The sequence below is a fragment of the Oncorhynchus keta genome, chromosome 34 (assembly GCF_023373465.1).
Source record: "Oncorhynchus keta strain PuntledgeMale-10-30-2019 chromosome 34, Oket_V2, whole genome shotgun sequence".
In the NCBI taxonomy this organism is placed as follows: domain Eukaryota; kingdom Metazoa; phylum Chordata; class Actinopteri; order Salmoniformes; family Salmonidae; genus Oncorhynchus; species Oncorhynchus keta.
This window is the reverse complement of record NC_068454.1, coordinates 25,523,573-25,542,261: the sequence shown is the minus strand read 5'-3', so window position 1 is coordinate 25,542,261 and position 18,689 is coordinate 25,523,573. Positions and strand designations below refer to the sequence as shown.

Genomic DNA, 18,689 nt, shown 5'->3' with positions numbered 1-18,689 from the left:
CAGGTGCAGGAGAGCAGTGTAGATAACAGGCACACTTTATATTTCAGTCCAAACGAAAGCACATAAGTACATAAACGTGACCAAAACACGGAACATAAACGAAAGTCTGGCGCGTGACAATACCCACATAACATAAAACAATTTCACACAACGACATGGAGGGGAACAGAGGACTAAATACATTCAGTGTGATTATGGAATTACAACCAGGTGTGTATGGAACAAGACAAAACCATTGGAAATATGAAAAATTGAGTGGCAATGGCTAGAAAGCCGGTGACGTCGATCGCCGAGCACCGCCCGAACAAGGAGAGCCGACTTCGGCGGAAGTTGTGACACTTACCCAGAAAGACTCGCAACTGTAATCGTTACCAAAGGTGCTTCTACAAAATATTGACTTGGGGTGTGAATACTTGTGACATATTTCTGTAATTAATTTTCAATACATTTGCAAAAAAATTTAAAAACATGTTTTCACTTTTTCATTATGGGGTATTGTGGGTTGATGGGTGAGGAAAAAAAATATTTTATCCATTTTGAATTCAGGCTGTAACACAACAAAATGTGTAATAAGTCAAGGGGTACGACTAGTTTCTTAGGTTTTGGATAGGCTTGCAACCAAAATATCAAAAACAACTCTATATCGCTGGATTCGAACATGCAACCTTTGGAATCAGATGCTTACACCATCTATAACACCCTAGGAAAACCAAAACCCTAGTCCACGTCATCTCCCGACGTCCTCAAACATGGATAGATGACGAATACTGACTTGTATCACGGGGTTACCTGCCTGCTCTATAACCATCATCTACTGCATGAGGCATACACCCAGCCAATGTCTGAGCCACATGCATGTTCAATGGTTGATGGAGCTTTCACCATTTTAAAGTGGAATAGAATGCTGTATAATTGTGGTTCCGTCTATAATACAAGGCATTTAGCTCTCAGTGCAATCAAACCAAATTGCAATTCAACCAAGTTGAAAATGATACACTTGCTTGAACGACCAGTTTGTTTTCAATTGAGAAGTAAATAACTCCCTCTATGGAAATGTCATTGAATCCCTAAGCTGACAAGGTAAAAATCTGTCATTCTGCCCCTGAACAAGGCAGTTAACCCACTGTTCCTAGGCTGTCATTGTAAATAACAATTTGTTCTTAACTGACTTGCCTAGTTTAAAAAAATATGTTTTGAGTAGCTAAGAAATCACTTTGCTCTATTAACACAATTTCACAAAGCTCAAATTTGAGAAGCCCCTGCTATGCTTCAAGAAAACATTTATATGACCTTTATGGATTGATGGTGTGTAATAGCACACAAGCTAAAACCATTCAAACCAATATGGGGTTCTATTAGCGGATATACACTTCATAAACTACATGGTCATCTCCACACCCGGAGATAAGCTGTTCTAAATATTGGGTGAGGATTGAGAACAGCTGCAGAACAGAGAGGTCAAGCCATCCTTGCTCCTCACCTGCTGGAGTGTGTGTGTGCATGCGTGTGTGTGTACGTGTTTGTTGTTGTGTGTGTGCGCTGCCACCCTTGCTCTTCACCTGCTGGTATTAGCCCTAGAGGAAGTGGTGCTTGGACAGGCGTGAACATGGAGTCTGTGTCCCTGCCTGACTCCATCTGGGCCTGCAGCAACAAACCATGGGCTTTCTCGGCCACCGAGCCGTCCCCACCGAAAGCCACAACCCTGGAGAAAACACACATGTATGAGATACAGCACACGCGTAAATCGGCCACGAATTGTCGACGCTGACACACACCACCCTGAAGGATAAAATACAACATTACACACACACACAGAGCATGAAACAGTGAACTTCAATGCAGCTCAGGGTAAATGCCTGAGTAATTGTTTCCTCCTCTAAGCCTACGTAACTGAGGTAAACATGACATACTGACATATCAAGATAAATCAATCATATTAATCACCTGACTAAACAGAGAACATGTCTGTAATACAGGTCAGGGCCAGACAGACAGGTGCATACACATGCAAGAATTCACACACACACAGATACAGACACACACACACACACACACACACACACACACACACACACACACACACACACACACACACACACACACACACACACACACACACACACACACACACACACACACACACACACACACACACACACACACTCTCTCTACATTCATCACTATTACAGCGCTGGTTGACCTAGACCTGTCGAATCCATTTCAATTCATTGAAATGATAATTCCCATTAAATGTATTGAATAGTCAGATTATGTCATGGATGCAGCATTTTCTAGGAATTTGGTCAAATCTGTAAGCCTGAGCCTATTTAGCTCCTATAAGCACATTACTAATACATCAGTACATCAGTACATCAGTACACTGATGAAAGCTTATTACAGTTCATTTCAGAAATGCTTTTGAACAAGGCCTTATATTACCATTCCTAAAAATATTTTTTTAGCCTCCAATCCATGGCTAGTTGTAATTAAAGCGTGATTATATTGGGTAAAATTGTATTAGAGTATTTTATTGGCCCCTCCCTGTCACGCCCTGGTCGTAATATATTGTGTTTGTCTGGTTTATTGTGGTGTGTTTTGTCTTGGGGTTTTGTGGGGTGTTGGGTGTGTGGCTTAGTGGGGTTATCTAGCAAAGTCTATGGCTGTCTGGAGTGGTTCTCAATCAGAGGCAGGTGTGTATCGTTGTCTCTGATTGGGAACCATATTTAGGCAGCCATATTCTTTGAGTGTTTTGTGGGTGATTGTTCCTGTCTTTGTGTTTGCACCAGATAGGGCTGTTTTGGTTTTCACATTTCATTATTTTGTAGTTTCTTCATGTATAGTTTTTTTCCTTCATAAAAAATATCATGAATCATCATCACGCTGCATTTTGGTCCGATCCTTGTTCCACCTCTTCGTCAGAGGAGGAGATAGAAGAGAACCGTTACAGAGTCACCCACCACAACTGGACCAAGCGGCGTGTCAACAGGCAGGAGCAGCAGGTGAAGCAACAGCGGCAGCAGGAGATACGTAATAAGAAATTCTGGACATGGGAGGAAATCCTTGACGGGAGAGGACCCTGGGCTAAAACAGGGGAGTGTAGCCGCCCCAAGGTGCAGCAGGAGAAGAGGCAACAGGAGCAGCCCAAAGAGGAGTATGGTTTGGACTACAAGAGTATGGACTATACTTCTTGGGAGGAGATAGACAGGTGGGCGGTCGACCCAGGGAGAGTGCCGGAGCCCGCCTGGGATTCGATGGAGCAGTGCGCGGAAGGTTATCGGATAATGGAGTTGGCAAAGCAAGCACAGCAGCGCGGACGGAAGCCCGAGAGTCAGCCCCAAAAATGTATTGGGGGCGGGCTCACAGGGGGTAGGGCTACGCCAGGTAGGAGACCTGCGCAAACTCCCTGTGCTTACCGGGGGGCTAGTGAGACCGGGCAGGCACCGTGTTATGCTTTGGAGCGCACGGTGTCCCCAATGCGGGTGCATAGCCCAATGCGGTACATTCCAGCTCCTCGTATCGGCCGGGCTAGAGAGGGTATCGAGCCAGGTAAGGTTGGGCAGGCTCGGTGCTCAAGAGCTCCAGTGCGCCTGCACGGTCCGGTCTATCCAGTACCACCTTCACGCACCAGCCCTCCGGTGGCAGCTCCCCGCACCAGGCTTCCTGTGCGTGTTCTCAGCCCAGTCCCACCAGTGCCAGCACCACGCATCAGGCCTACAGTGCGCCTCGCCTCTCCAGCGCTGCCGGAGTCTCCCACCTGTTCAGCGCAGGCAGAGCCTTCCTCCTCTACAGCGCTGCCGGAGTCTCCCGCCTATCTAGCGCTGCCAGAGCCTTCCTCATCTCCAGCTCTGCCGGAGTCTCCCGCCTGTCCAGCGCAGCCAGAGCCTTCCTCCTCTACAGCGCTGCTGGAGTCTCCTGCATGAAGCAGCCAGAGCTGTCAGTCTGCAAGGAGCTGCCAGTCTGCACGGAGCTGCCAGTCTGCACGGAGCCGCCAGAGCTGTCAGTCTGCATGGAGCAGCCAGAGCTGTCAGTCTGCATGGAGCAGCCAGAGCTGCCAGTCTGCAAGGAGCTGCCAGTCTGCAAGGAGCTGCCAGTCTGCACGGAGCTGCCAGAGCTGCCAGTCTGTAAGAAGCCGCCAGAGCTGTCAGCCTACATGGAGCAGCCAGAGCCGCCAGTCAGCGTGGAGCAGCTAGAGCCGCCAGTCAGCATGGAGCAGCCAGATCCATCAGTCTGCCAGGATCCGCCAGTCAGCCAGACTCTTCCAGATCCGCCAGTCAGCCAGACTCTTCCAGATCCGCCAGTCAGCCAGACTCTTCCAGATCCGCCAGTCAGCCAGACTCTTCCAGACCCGCCAGTCAACCAGACTCTTTCAGATCCGCCAGCCAGCCAGGATCTGCCGGAGCCAACTACCTGCCTGAGCTTCCTCTCAGTGCTGGGCTTCCTCTCAGTGCTGGGCTTCCTCTCAGTGCTGGGCTTCCTCTCAGTGCTGGGCTTCCGGCTCAGTGCCGGGCTTCCTCTCAGTCCCGAGCTTCCCCTCAGTCCCGAGCTTCCCCTCAGTCCCGAGCTTCCCCTCAGTCCCGAGCTTCCCCTCAGTCCCGAGCTGCTTCAGTCCCGAGCTGCCCCTCAGTCCTGAGCTGCCCCTCAGTCCAGTGGGGTTCTGGGTGAGGACTACTAGGCCATGGTCGGCGGCGAGGGTGGACTATCCTAGGACGCGAGGAGGAGGGACTAAGACATTGACTGAGTGGAGTCCATGTCCCGCGCCGGAGCCGCCACCATGGACAGACGCCCACCCGGACCCTCCCCTATTGTTTTGCTGTGCGTCCGGGAGTCCGCACCTTAGGGGGGTCCTGTCACGCCCTGGTCGTAATATATTGTGTTTGTCTTCATTTATTTGGTTAGGCCAGGGTGTGACATGGGTTTATTGTGGTTTTGTCTTGGGGTTTTGTGGGGTGTTGGATGTGTGGCTTAGTGGGGTTATCTAGCAAAGTCTATGGCTGTCTGGAGTGGTTCTCAATCAGAGGCAGGTGTGTATCGTTGTCTCTGATTGGGAACCATATTTAGGCAGCCATATTCTTTGAGTGTTTTGTGGGTGATTGTTCCTGTTTTTGTGTTTGCACCAGATAGGGCTGTTTCGGTTTTCACATTTCATTATTTTGTAGTTTCTTCATGTATAGTTTTTTCCTTCATTAAAATATCATGAATCATCATCACGCTGCATTTTGGTCCGATCCTTGTTCCACCTCTTCGTCAGAGGAGGAGATAGAAGAGAACCGTTACACTCCCATTGGATGACTTGCCTGTTACTAAGGTTTTGATATTGAGCTGTAGTTTACCTAGCAGTGGTAACAAAACAAAGCAATATGTGCATAAATGTCAGCACTAAATGTGGTCAAAATTCTAGGATTCCGTGAATTGATTATTAGATGCAGTGTTTATTTGTTTCACTCACTGAAAACATGATTAATCAGCAGCAAGGAATTTGTCTGTCCTATGCTGAGCTGATGAGGCCCACCTCACAGTGCATGACAGACTCAGGTTATGTACAGGTTATATAGCTGAGGCATTAGATAGGAGCCAGGCTTTGACCTCAAGTTCTGCATCGTGTTCCAAAGATGTCTAATGACATATCATTCTCCTCCACGCCTGCCTAATGTTCTGCCATTGCTTGATTATACACTGGCAATACATCCCTCTATTAAAGAACACAGGCTCTCCACTAAACTACCCCTCGTCTCCTATCCACCCCCCAACCCCCCAAGCAGGAAGGCAGTAATAAAATCTGTAAAAGGCAGTAAAGCTCCAGTTAATACAATGTTTTAATTTGAGGAGCTGATAATTAACACTAATGTGAGATCTGGAAATAATTACACACATCGCAACAGCCTACAGTAGTGTCTGACATTCCTATTGTGTTACACACACCACGATTCCATGGTTGTGTCCCAAATGGCACCCTATTCCATTTATAGTGCACCACTTTCAACCAGAGCCTTATGGGCCCTGGTCAAAATTTGTGAACTTTAAAGAAATAGTGTGCCATTTGGGTCACAACCCATGTAACAGGGACTGAGGCTGTCACGCTGTCACACCCTGCATGACTTCCTCGGAAAACAGTAAAAAATATACTTTTTTCCTTAAAAGCAGAGATGAATGAGTTATGATGTATTAATGAAGACGTATGTGATTAGCTTTTTATGCCTTCGCACCACTTCTCAGTCTTCTGGGGTTAATTAAGCTGGTGTTGACAAGACAAAGAGGATATGATCTAGAATCAGACCATTGCGAAGGACCCTGAATCTATAACACCACATACTCTATTGGGAATATGTCTTCCAGACAGAAAGCCTCTCCTTAAGCGGACTACTCTAGAAAACCTCATTCTCTATGGGGAATATACCGTACGTCTTCCACACAGTCTGTGAAAACTTCCTATATAGCTAGACACAATTCCTTTCTAACCAAAGTTTAAAAAAGCTCCATAGAGACGGACATATAATAACTTACAAATGTTGTATGAAATAAGCCTTGTGTGAATCCTGTACAATCAGGTTCTGACTCTGATTGAAGTGCATGTTATGAACCCTGTCTCTGAACAATTTGAGTGATATTGCAAATCAATTAGACATTAAATGACACTTGTATTGGTAATACCACAGCTTCCCTGCTTAAAGATGATACTGTACCACAAACAACCGAACAAGGCTATGTTGGGTTAAGTAGCTTAGCTTGAATATTCCGGGACTTACCCAGTGATTTTTCCATGCAAACAGAATATTTAATTTTGATAAGAGGAGCATAAAATATGTCTGACTCTTAACGTCAACCATAAATCCAAACATTAAAACCTACAGTACACAATACACATTTGTTCTTATCATGAAATATTGAGATATTCATTGAGATATTGGTTGTGTATATGTGTCGTAATGTGTCTAATATATGTGGGCCACAGTAATGAGGTTGTGAGAGCAGGACAGAAGGATCATGAGCTCAGCTTTTCCACCAGTCACTCTTCGCACCTGCTCCATCTGTCCCTCATATCAGACCTGCCTAGCAGAGCATGAGCCAGACATCCCTCCGTCTTTCCGTTCTCCCTCTCCTGCTTACCTCCCACCCCTGTCTACCTCCCACCCCTACATCTTCTTCCTGCCTCTACCTCCATCCTCCTCCTCCTCCTCCTTCCCCACCCTGCCCTCTACCCTTCTCTCCCCTATCCCTCGTAAGGGTTAGGTTGTGGTGTAGACTAGTCTGTGCTGATCTGCTGAGCGACACCAATGCAGCAATCCTGGTTTAACAGGAGTTTGGAGCTACCTAAAAGGATCTAATTGTGACTATAATGCAGACACATGGGAGCTACGGTGTGGCAGTGTGGTGTAAAAACACACTCACACACACAGACAGGGAGAAAACGCACACGCACACACACGCACACGCACCAGCAGTCTGCTGGATGGGAGGTACTTCATCACTGCTTCCAGAACAAGTAATTAAAGTGCCACCTGCCATGCCCATACTGGAGAGGACACACACCCACACACTTCTTTAAAGGAGACTGCCTCGGCTGGGTCGACTTGGTCCCCTGGCACACTGTTCTAATCATAGTATTATCACTAATTTTGTAAAACCTGGACTCTCCCTTCCCTCACCGTCTTTCTCTCTACTCTCTCTCTCCTCTCTCTCTCCTTTCCTATCTTGCTCTCCTTCTCTCTCTCTCTCTCTCTCTCTCTCTCCTTCTCTTTCTCTAACTCTGCTTTTTATTACAGCTACTGTAAATGCCACCTTAAGAGGATAAACAAAACAGACCGTACCACAGACATGGGATTATTTCCTCATCTGACTTTGACTCTGTGCCATCATCCATCCCCATCCCTCCATCCCCATCCCTCCCCCTCATCCCTCCATCCCCATCCCTCCCCCTCATCCCTCCATCCCCATTCCTCCATCCCCATCCCTCCATCCCCATCCCTCCACCGTCATCCCTCCATCCTCATCCCTCCACCCTCATCCCTCCTCCCTCACATCACAGCCCAGTATAATACCTTGTATTAATTGGAATCTCACCATGCTGATTACACAACTCCATATCAATGTGGTGTTTTTGTTTACCTACCTAACCCCTAAATATAAAAAATGAATAAAGTGATTGGTTTTATGAATTTCCTTAGGTGAGATTAGATGTATCATTCTGCTGCAGCTGCATTCCCGTACTGGGAACACCTGCTCATATCAGTGTATTGGTTGGTTTTCTTTCTGTCTGATATTTTATGGAGAGGATTTATATGGACCATCTAACAGATAGTGTGGCAAGCAAACCTACCCATCATATTCATCCAATTAGATTCTGCACAGAATGAATAAAGTGTGCCCTTTTTCTTTCAGTGACTGTGAAGAGAGAAAGGCAAGAGAACATAAATAAATGTGTTAATGAATGAAAGATTAAATCAGAGGGCTGGGCTGGCACAAAAACATGGCTTTTAGTATCCCTATCCAATGTTAATTTGGCACATGGCTGATGAACATATGGGGGTGGTGGTAAAGTACAATTTATACTTGCATGCAGTTTGCATTTTGAAAGAAGAAAAGAGAAGCAATGCAAAGAGGCTGCCTCCAGAGTGTTAATGCTTCTCTCACTTATGCAAAACAAGGTCAGTAATGCCACTGCTCATGTTCATTATTTTGTTATAACGTGTAGTTGGTGTGGATATTTTAAATCTTTTGCAACACTTATGTTCATTATTTTGTAATAACGTGTAGTTGGTGTGTTATTCTAAATCCTATATCTGTTTTTTTTTCAGGCAGAAAGAGGTCAAACTTTCCGGGGGGAAGGACATCCGAGGGACACAGTGAGACTACTATGCACTCTACAACAGCACTGGAGCGAGTTGATAGATTGGCAATTTGGGATGTGGGCATATCCACAGTGGGGGTGTGGGGGAGACAGGAAGGATAGCGGGTGGCACGCCAGGGAGAGGAGCACCCGTATCCCCACCCAGTTCTCCAGAGACTAGGTAGCTGTCACTCTGCATCGCTGTCCTCAACACACACACACAGATACAATCACCCCCCCACCTCATCCCCCACCCGACACACACACCCACAGAGGAAGATGCCAAGGAATATGGGGGAACGGGGTTCTATACCACAGATGGCGTTACATGGCCTTGCCCCATTTAGCATTTCTGGGGCACCTCCTCTCCGTCGGAGCAGGTTAGTCCCAGCTGTACCCACCCATCACACACACCCTTGCACACACACACACAACCATCACAGGCTCCTCCATGACGGATGTGACACTTGCAGATGAGGATTTGTTGTGTGAGAATGTGTATCATATTGGTTAGCGTGTCGGGCCAGTAACCGAAAGGTTGCTGGTTCGAATCCCCGTGCGGACAAGGTAAAAAATATGTTGTTCTGCCCCTGAAGGCAGTTAACCCACTGTTTATTAAATAAAGGTTACATTTTTTAAATTCATTTTAAAAAATCTATCTGAAGAACCACATGGATGTTTCATTCCTGGTCTATGTCTATGGTACCAATGCCTACCATTGCTTTTGTTTTGTTACATGGAAATGTTAGGTGGACATTTACACTGAATATACAAAACACCCAGGTGAATGCTGTGAACCCTTATTGAAGTCACTTGTTAAATCCACCTCAATCAGTGTAGATGAAGGGGAGGAGACAGGTTAAAGACGGAATCTTCAGCCTTGAGACAATTGAGACATGGATTGTGTATGTGTGCCATTCAGAGAGTGAACGGGCAAGACAAAATATTTAAGTGCATTTGAACGGGGTATGGTTGTAGGTGCCAGGCACACAGGTTTCTGTTAAGAACTGCAACGCTGCTGGGTTTTTCATGCTTAACAGTTTCCTGTGTGTATCAAGAGCAGTCCATCACCCAATGGACATCTAGCGAACTTGACACAACTGTGGGAAGCATTGGAGTCATCATGGGCCAGCATCCCTGTGGAATGCTTTTGACACCTTGTAGAGTCCATGCCCTGACAAATTGAGGCAGTTCTGAGGGCATAAAGGGGGGGGGGGTGCAACTCAACATTAGGAAGGTGTTCTTAATGTTTTGTACACTCAGTGTACAGCAAAAACAGGGGCTTGAACATATCCTGCTATCCGGAAAGAAATACACTATAGCCAAAAATTATCTGCAGGTGTAACGGTTTTCATGTGGTGAAGGAGAGTCGGACCAAAACGCAGCGTGTGATTGCGATCCATGTTTAATGAACAAAACGTAACACGAATCTAAATACAAGCACTACAAAACAAAGAACGTAACGAAAACCGAAACAGCCTATACTAGTGTAAACTAACACAGAGACAGGAAAAAGGACACTAAGGACAATCACCCACGACAAACTCAAAGAATATGGCTGCCTAAATCTGGTTCCCAATCAGAGACAACGATAAACACCTGCCTCTGATTGAGAACCACTCCAGACAGCCATAGATTTTGCTAGATACCCCACTAAGCTACAATCCCAATACCAACACCAAAACCCCAAGACAAAACACACCACAATACAAAAACTCCATGCCACACCCTGGCCTGACCCAATACATGAAGATAAACACAAAATACTTCGACCAGGGCATGACAGCAGGAATGTTTCTTCCCTGGTACCAGTTGTGTTGTCATATCAAGATGATGTTGATGTATGTTGTGTACATACAAGTAAAAACAGTGACTATGCAGAGATGCTTTTTTATCCAGAAGAAATGGCCCATATACATAAATTCACATATGATTTGTCATGCATTAGATATTCTATGCAACTGTTATTCTAAATATTACAACTATATGCTTACAAAAACATGTTTTTTCTCTGTTTCTACCAAACTGTCATTATATTGTCCAAATGACATTATCATTCACTTGTTAAAGTAAATTGCGGACACATTTGTCACCATCACAACTCATTGAAGTAATAACATCATCAATAACAGAAATTATAACATCATCAAACCCAGTTGGTCCCAACTGCCACTGCAGTGTATTGCAGACTCCAGAACAGCTCCCAGCTTCCAGCCGGGGCCCGAATGAGATATTTAATTTATATTAGGTAAAGTATGTTTTAATGGCTCCTCGTCGACCACTCATCCCCTACCCTCCCCACGGGGAGAACACAGTCTCAGGAAAGAAGGGCCGCATCCCAAATGGGACCCTATTGCCTGCATAGTGCACTACTTTTGACCAGAGATCTATGAACCCTGTGGGCCCTGGTCAAAAGTATTGCACTGTATAGTGAATATTGTGCAATTTGGGACACAACCAGATTCTATTACAGTTGGCATTTAGAAGTCAGTTGGCTTTTAGAAGTCTCTGGAATCAGATAGTAGCATTCATTAGAGTGCACACACACACACACACACACAAGCATGTACGCACTTACACAAGCACTTACACACACACGTACACAATACACAGACAGGAGGAGGAGGAGGAGGAGGAAAGGAGTAGGGGGAGGGGGAGGAGGAGTGGGAACAGGAAGAGGAGGTGAGGAAGAGGGGGAGGAGGAGGAACAGGAGGAGGAGAAGAGTAGGAGGGGGAGGAGAAGGAGGAACAGGAGGAGAAGGAGGGGGGGGAGGAACAGGAGAGGGGGAGGGAAGGAACCGGATGAGGAGGAGAGGAGGAAAGAGGAATGGGGAGGAACAGGCGGAGGAGGAGGGGGAGGAGCAGGGGGAGAGAAGTAGATGAGGATGAGGAGAGGGTGAGGAGAGGGAGGAGAGGGGGAGGAGGAGATGGGGAGGATATGAACAGATGGGCCTAGCCCCTCCCATGGGTCAGGTTACTCAGTAAGGAGAGGAGTCACTGCTCCTGTTATTAAGTGTGAGACGCACTTTAGACTCAACAGAGTAGTACAGCTGCTGCTATATGCACACGCACACGCACACACACACACTCTCATGGGACACTTACTGGTGACATCAGCCTTGATGTCTGCTAGCTGAAACAGTGGTGCAACATAGTCTCTGTAGATCTGATAGGCCTCTTTCTTATGGCTGGTAGGGTTCACAAACACCTTCAGGGATTTGGGCCTGTTCTGGAAACCTGCAAGAAGACAAGGGGATAATCAATCAATCAAATGTATTTGTAAAGCTATTTTATAGCACCAAGTCCTGGTGTAGACACCAAAAAGAGACAGCAAAAACAGAAGCAGAGGACAACAGAATTAAAAAAGGCAAACAAACAGGTACATTTCTGATTCACTGGGATTTCCAGTCCAGGTCAAGCACATCTGTTAGTCAGTAAAAGCAGGCATCCCTACCAGGCATGGTCAGTTCTATCACTGTGTATTGAGCTTTTGTCTGAGGCACTTGCTATAAAATCAGCTGAACAAAGAGTGAGTAGAGTACGCTCTACTTCTAAAGGTCAGTAGGTTTGAAGCTCTCGCTTACAGAACCTGAACTGCAGCTAGAGAGTCTGAGCTGAGGGAGATAGGGGGGAGTCATGACTCTCTGTCTAACTCTCTCCCCTTCCCTCAACGCTCGCCCTCTCTCCCCCCTGACCTCTCCCACTCTTCACCCTGCCCTCTCTCTCTCTTCCCTCTGCCCTCTCTCTCTCTCTCTGAGCTCCCCCCGCCCTCTCTTTGTCTGTTCTCCACCCTGCCCTCCACTAAGCACCCAGCCTCTGAGCTACTGAGCTTCCACACTGGATTAGAACTAGGCATAATTAGGGAGTGTTCCTTCCTGGCTGCCCTGGAGCCTGGTGGAGACCCAGGAATCGATGGGGAGAGGCAGCATGCTGAACCTCTCATCCCCATCATTGTCTCCATTATCCCCCTCATTACTCTAATCCACTGGCTCCCTGGTGGTTGGTCCCTGAAGTTCCTGACCTCGACACGCTAATGAGCCCTATGCCCCCTGAGCCCCAGCCTGAGCCTGAGCCTCAGCCTGCCAGCCCTGGCTCTGCTCTGACAGAGCCCCACTCTGAGCCCGGACCCCCGGCCCTCTGCCAGCCACCCAGCTATCCATTCTGACAATTCATTGTGATCTCTTGGGTTTCAGGGGCATCCGGGGTCACATGTTCAAAAGGAAGGGAACGAGTAACGATCAAGGAGGATGTGCAGACAGAGGGGACCAAAGTCAGGGTCCCAGGGAGCAATGGTGTCATGGGGGACCGGGAGAGGAGAGGAGCTTCAGGAAGGTACAGCAGGCCTGGAGATGTGCTTTCTCCAGTCTCTCTAGAGCAGGTATTCCCAAACTGGGGTACCCACAATGCCGTCGGGGGTACGCCAAATAAAAATGTGATTCACATTAAAAATAATAATAATAATCATCATTTAAAAAAAATAAAAATATAATTCAAACAGTCCATTTATATTTTCCAAAAGGGATATACATTTGGCTATACAGTTTTTTCTTCTCGCCTGAGTAGCCTCGTATCACTGCAAAAAATAAAATAAAACCATCTAGTGTTCAGCGAAATAACAACACAATGTCAAATACAGGTAGCCTAGTCAAATAACTAACATCCAGTCACATTAACCGTTACTCACTTGTGGGTATTCCACTTACGTATGTAGCCAAATGTAGCTGCTGCTCATGTTGGTATCTGTACTGATGGCGCAAAGGCCATGACAGGGAGACATAGAGGAGTGGTAACGCGCGTGCAAGCATTTGCTCCTGACCCCACTTAAGTACACTGCAGCATCCACAGAGAGGCTCTTGCTGCCAAGGGAATGCCTGACAGCTTGAAATACGTTTTGGACACTACTGTGAAAATTATTATGTTTGTTAAAGCAAGGCCCCTGAACTCTCGTGTATTTTCTGCAATGATATGGGCAGCAACCATGTAACGCTTTCACAACATACAGAAGTGCACTTATCATCAAGGGAGACGAGCTTAAAGTTTTATTTACTGACCATAATTTTCACTTGTCTGACCGCTTGCATGATGATGAGTTTCTCACACGACTGGCCTATCTCGGTGATGTTTTTTCTCACCTGAATGATGTGAATCTAGGATTACAGGGAATCTCCGCAACTATATTCAATTTACAGGACAAAATTGAGGCTATGATTAAGAAGTTGGAGCTCTTCTATGTCTGCATTTAAAAGGACAACACACAGGTCTTTCCATCATTGTATGATTATTTTGTGTGCAAATAACTTAAGCTTACGGACAATGTCAAATGTGATATAGTGAAGCACCTGAGTGAGTTGGGTGCGCAATTACGCAGGTACTTTCCCGAAACAGATGACACAAACAACTGGATTCATTATCCCTTCCCTGCCCTGCCTCCAGTCTTACCGATATCTGAACAAGAGAGCCTCATCGAAATTGCAACAAGCGGTTCTGTGATAATTACATTTAATCAGAAGCCACTGTCAGATTTCTGGATTGGGCTGCACTCAGTATCCTGCCTTGGAAAATCTTGCTGTTAAGAAAATGACTGTAAAAACTGTTAAAATCCCTTGGTGTCACACCCTGATCAGTTTACCCTGTCCTCATTATTGTCTCCACTCACTCCAGGTGTCGCTTATTTTCCCCAGCTAGCTGCTCGAGAATTACCGGTGGACCTTGACTCCCTTATCGCCCTAACCATCAAAATCAATGGATGCCTAAGGGAACGTAGGAGTGAGTGGAGGTCTGGTCTCAGGCAACATCGTACACCTGCTATGTTTCGTACAACCTTCGAGGGAATCCGGAAGTTTCCTTAGGCCGCTTTTCCAAGAGGATTCGAAGCCACCCAAGCCCTCTCGTGAATCTACGATGGGTGAGTTGGATACTCCTGAGCTTATGCAGTTGGGAAGAGCTAGGTTGTCAGTTGGGGAACACTCACGGAGGATGAACAGTAACTGTTGTCTGTACTGTGGAGGGGCAGGGCATTTTATAGCTAGCGACCTGTCCTATTAGGAAACCCTTGTCTCTAGTGGGTACCAGCATTATGGTGAGTCAGACTGGGAGTTCCCTGATTCCCATCACCCACACACCCTTTTCTGTGCTTGTGCTCTGGGGAGACCAATCTAAGTCGCTCAGAGTGCTCATTGACTCTGGGGCTGATGAGCGTTTTATGGATGCCACTATACGTCTGCATCCCCTGCCGGTGCAGGGTTTTTCTTTGTGGAGAAGAAGGACAAGACCCTGCGTCCATGCATTGACTACCGGGGACTTAACGACATTACTGTCAAGAATCGTTACCCCCTACCTCTCCTCTTCTCTGCGCATTTGAACCTCTCCAGGGGGCCACCATATTTTCCAAGTTGGACCTTGGAAATGCCTACCACCTGGTTCGGATGTGCGGGGGGATGAGTGGAAGACAGCCTTCAACACAGCCAGTGGGCATTATGAGTACGGGGTCATACCATTTGGACTCACCCGGCCCCCACTGTTTTCCAGGCTTTGGTCATTGATGCTAAACCGGTTTGTGTTCGTGTACCTTGACGACATCCTCTTTTTTTCCCGATCTGCACAAGAACATGTCCTTCATGTCAGACAGGTCCTTCAGTGCCTCCTGGAGAACCAACTGTTCATGAAAGCAGAGAAGTGTGAGTTCCACTGCTCTACAATCACCTTTCTGGGATATGTCTTTGCTGAGGGCAATGTTCAGATGGATCCTGGAAAGGTGAATGCAGTCGTGGATTGGCCTCAACCAACGTCCAGGGTGCAGTTGCAATGGTTTCTTGGTTTTGCAAACTTCTACCGCCATTTCATTTGGAACTACAGCACCCTGGCGGCCCCCCTCTTGGCACTCACCTCTCCCAAGGTACCGTTCAAATGGTCTCCTGCTGTCAACAAAGGCTTTGTGGACCTGAAGCAACGGTTCACAACCGCACCCATCCGGACCCCTCGTGTCAATTTGTGATGGAAGTTGATGCTTCGGATGTTGGAGTGTGGGCCATCCTGTCCCAGCGATCTGCCCAGGACCAAAAGCTTTATCCCTGTGCTTTCCTGTCCCATTGTCTCAATCCTGCAGGGAGGAACTACAATGTAGGCAACCAAGAACTCCTGGCGGTTAAGATGGCGTTGGAAGAGTGGAGGCACTGGCTGGAAGGAGCAGAACAGCCATTATTGGTCTGGACCAACCATAAAAACTTGGAATATCTCCATACAGCCAAGCGCCTCAACTCCAGGCAGGCCCGGTGGGCCCTCCTGTTTACCAGCTTCAACTTAACCGTTTCCTACCGCCCAGGGTCACAAAATGTGGAGCCTGACACTCTCTCCCGGCTATACAGTTCCTCTGCCACACCCTCGACTTCCGAAACCATTCTCCCTACCTCATGCCTTGCTGCCACTGTGGATTGGGGTATTGAGAACCTGGTTCATGAGGCGCAGTGCTCCCAGCCTGAACTTGAAGGGGGCCCAGCTAACCGGCTGTTTGTCCCTAACCCAGCCCCAGTCCCAGGTCCTGGAATGGCTCATTCCTCCAGGCTGACCTGTCATCCAGGGTCCCGTCGTACACTAGCCTTCCTCCGACAACGTTTCTGGTGGCCCACCATGGTTCCTGATGTCTCTGCCTTCGTCGCCGCATGCACAGTGTGTGCTCAGAACAAGACTCCATGGCAAGCTCCTTCTGGCCTCCTTCAGCCTCTACCGGTCCCTCATCGTCCCTGGTCTCATATACCTCTGGACTTTTTCACTGGGCTCCCTCCGTCTGATGGCAACACTGTCATTCTGATGGCTGTTGATCAGTTCTCCAAGGCCACCCATTTCATCCCTCTCCCTAAACTACCTTCTGCCAAGGAGACGTCCCAGCTCATGGTGCAGCATGTCTTCCCGATCCATGGACTCCCGGTAGACATGGTCTTGAATCAGGGTTCTCGTCTCAGTTCTGGAAGGCAATCTGTACCCTTATTGGGTCATCGGCCATCCGGATTCCATCCCCAAACTAACGGTCAGTCGGAGCGAGCCAACCAAGACCTGGAAACCACCCTGAGATGCCTGGTCTCAACCAATCCACTACCTGGAGCCGACAACTGGTTTGGGTGGAGTATACCCGGAACACCCTTCCCCGTTCGGCCACGGGTCTCCCTCCATTCGAGTGCTCCATGGGGTATCAGCCTCCACTGTTCCCGGAACAAGAACAGGAGGTCAGCATACCCTCGGCCTAGATGTTTGTCCCCCGCTGTCAACATACCCGGAGAAGCGCCAGGGCGGCTATTCGCAAGACCAACTCCAAGTATCGTCGACTAGTGGACCGTCGTCGGACCCCAGGTCCCCGCTACCTCATTGGGCAGTGGGTATGGCTGTCCACACGGGATCTCCCCTTCAGGTAGAGTCCCGCAAACTGTCCCCTCATTTCATTGGCCCTGTTCCAATCTCCAAAGTCCTGAGTTCCACTGCTGTCTGTCTTGTGTTACCCCGTACCCCCCTCCCTGTGTCATTGATGGCCATCCGGCCTACACTGTAAAACGTCTCCTGGGTGTTCGACCACGGGGCAGGGGTTTCCAGTACCTGGTTGACTGGGAGGGTTATGGCCCGGAGGAGAGGTGCTGGGTTCCCGCTAGAGACATCCTGGATCCAGCCCTCATCGCTTTAGCAGTATGCTTAGGGTCATTGTCCTGCTGGAAGGTGAACCTCCATTCCAGTCTCAAATCTCTGGAAGACTGATCCAGGTTTCCCTCAAGAATTTCCCTGTATTTAGCGCCATCCATCATTCCTCCAATTCTGACCTGTTTCCCAGACCCTGTCAATGACAAACATCCCCACAGCATGATGCTGCCACCACCATGGTGGTGGGATGGTGTTCTCGGGGTGATGGGAGGTGTTGGGTTTGCAGTAGATATGTGGTAGTGGTGGAGTAGGGGCCTGAGAGCACACAGTGTGTTGTGAAATTTGTGAATGTATTGTAATGTTTTTAAAATTGTATAAACTGCCTTAATTTTGCTGGAACCCAGGAAGAGTTATTCACAATTTTGATTAACAAATATGTAAGATTACAACCCCACGATACAACCCCATGAGCGAGGTTGTGACAAAAACTCACACTCATTCTTCTGTTTAATAAATGTATTGTATAGTGTGTGTGTGTGGCAGGCTTACAATGATGATAAAAAACAACATTTGAGAGTGTGCTGACCCTGGTGCTAAAGAGGGTAAGCAGCTGGAGGTTGAATGTTTGAAGGGGTACGGGACTATAAAACGTTTGGGAAACACTGCTCTAGAGGATAGACAGATGAGGCTGGAGAGCAGAATCACATCTCCAGCCTTACTGGGCCTTCCTGCCCTGCACTCCACTTCTCTCTACCCTCCCCCTATGACCTCCAGGCCCACTATACCACTCCTGTCTCTCTATCCTCTCCCACTCCTACTGGGCTCGGAGGCACTGATACTGGGAGCAGGTGCAGGACGGATGCTGTCACTGCTGACTGAGTTGGGGCTGTGGCTGGGGCTCAGGAGGACCAAAGTAGGCCAGGGGGTTGGATCAGGAGGCTCAGCCCAGGAGGCTCAGGAGGGTTAGGAGGCCAGGGGAAGGCTAGGGGGACTGGGAGGAGGAACAGGGGAAGTTAAGGAGGCTAAGAGGGGGCATGGGAGTTTCTCATCATCCCCCAGCTAACTTCACATAGCCCCCAGTCTCACAGAGGGGAGGGGACTACAGACACACATTAAGCCACACTTTGTCTGACTCAGACGGATACACAAAACACTCTGCTTTTCATATCATATCGAAAGAGACACTTTGAGCCATATATCGGTCTTACAGCTAGGTCTATTTATTAGGTCATTGTCAACGCGA

General features: G+C 47.8%; 1 pseudogene; it reads right to left on the bottom strand.

Moving 5' to 3' along the window:
* The window catches only part of LOC118366637 (ceramide kinase-like protein), a 64,549-nt pseudogene that overhangs the window by 33,853 nt on the left and 12,007 nt on the right, over positions 1-18,689 (bottom strand).